The following is a 1,035-nucleotide window of genomic DNA, read 5'->3' as shown; positions in this document are numbered from 1 at the left end:
TGGGCTTACAGAAAAAGCTCAGATGTCTTTAGACCACTCAGCTGGTGGATCTATACATATGAGAAAGACAATTGAAGAGGCTCAAGAGCTCATAGATACTGTTGCTAGAAATCAATATTTATACTCAAGTAGTGAGTCCTCTATAAAAGAAGAAGCTATGGCAGTAACTACTGATCCTAACCCTCAAGAACAGATGGTTGAGCTTAATCAGCAATTACTCCTTATGACAAAACAATTAGCAAAATTTAAAGAGATGCTCCAAGACACTAAAAATGCTAACAAGAATATGGAAGCACAATTGAATCAAACAAGACAGCAACTATCTAAACAGATAACAGAAGAATGCCAAGCTGTTAAATTAAGGAGTGGGAGGACATTGAATATATCAACTCAAAGCAGCAGAAAGCTAAGAAAGGAACAACTGACAGAGGATGACCAACCAACTACCCAAAATCCCTCTGAGGACAGTAAGAGCCCAGAGAGGAATGATTCTGGCGTTCAAACGCCAAAAAAGGGTAGGAAAGTGGCATTAAACGCCCAATGGGTAGCCACTTCTGGCGTTCAAACACCAGAAAAGGGTTGCAATCTGGCGTCAAACGCCCAAAAAGCACCCAATCCTGGCGTTCAAACGCCACAAAGGGGTCAGACACTTGCAAGTGCTGATAATAACCCCCTTAAGCAGGCTTCTCCAACCACTTCTGTAGGAAATAAACCTGCAGCAACTAAGGTTGAAGAATATAAAGCCAAGATGCCTTATCCTCATAAACTCCGCCAAGCGGAACAGGATAAGCAATTTGCCCGCTTTGCAGACTATCTAAGGACTCTTGAAATAAAGATTCCATTTGCAGAGGCACTTGAGCAAATACCTTCTTATGCTAAGTTCATGAAAGAGATCTTAAGTCATAAGAAGGATTGGAGAGAAACTGAAAAAGTATTTCTCACTGAAGAATGCAGTGTAGTCATATTAAAGAGCTTACCAGAGAAGCTTAAAGATCCTGGAAGCCTTATGATACCATGCACATTAGAGGGTACTTG

The sequence above is a fragment of the Arachis duranensis genome, chromosome 7 (assembly GCF_000817695.3).
Source record: "Arachis duranensis cultivar V14167 chromosome 7, aradu.V14167.gnm2.J7QH, whole genome shotgun sequence".
Classification (NCBI taxonomy): domain Eukaryota; kingdom Viridiplantae; phylum Streptophyta; class Magnoliopsida; order Fabales; family Fabaceae; genus Arachis; species Arachis duranensis.
This window is presented reverse-complemented; position numbering follows the sequence as displayed.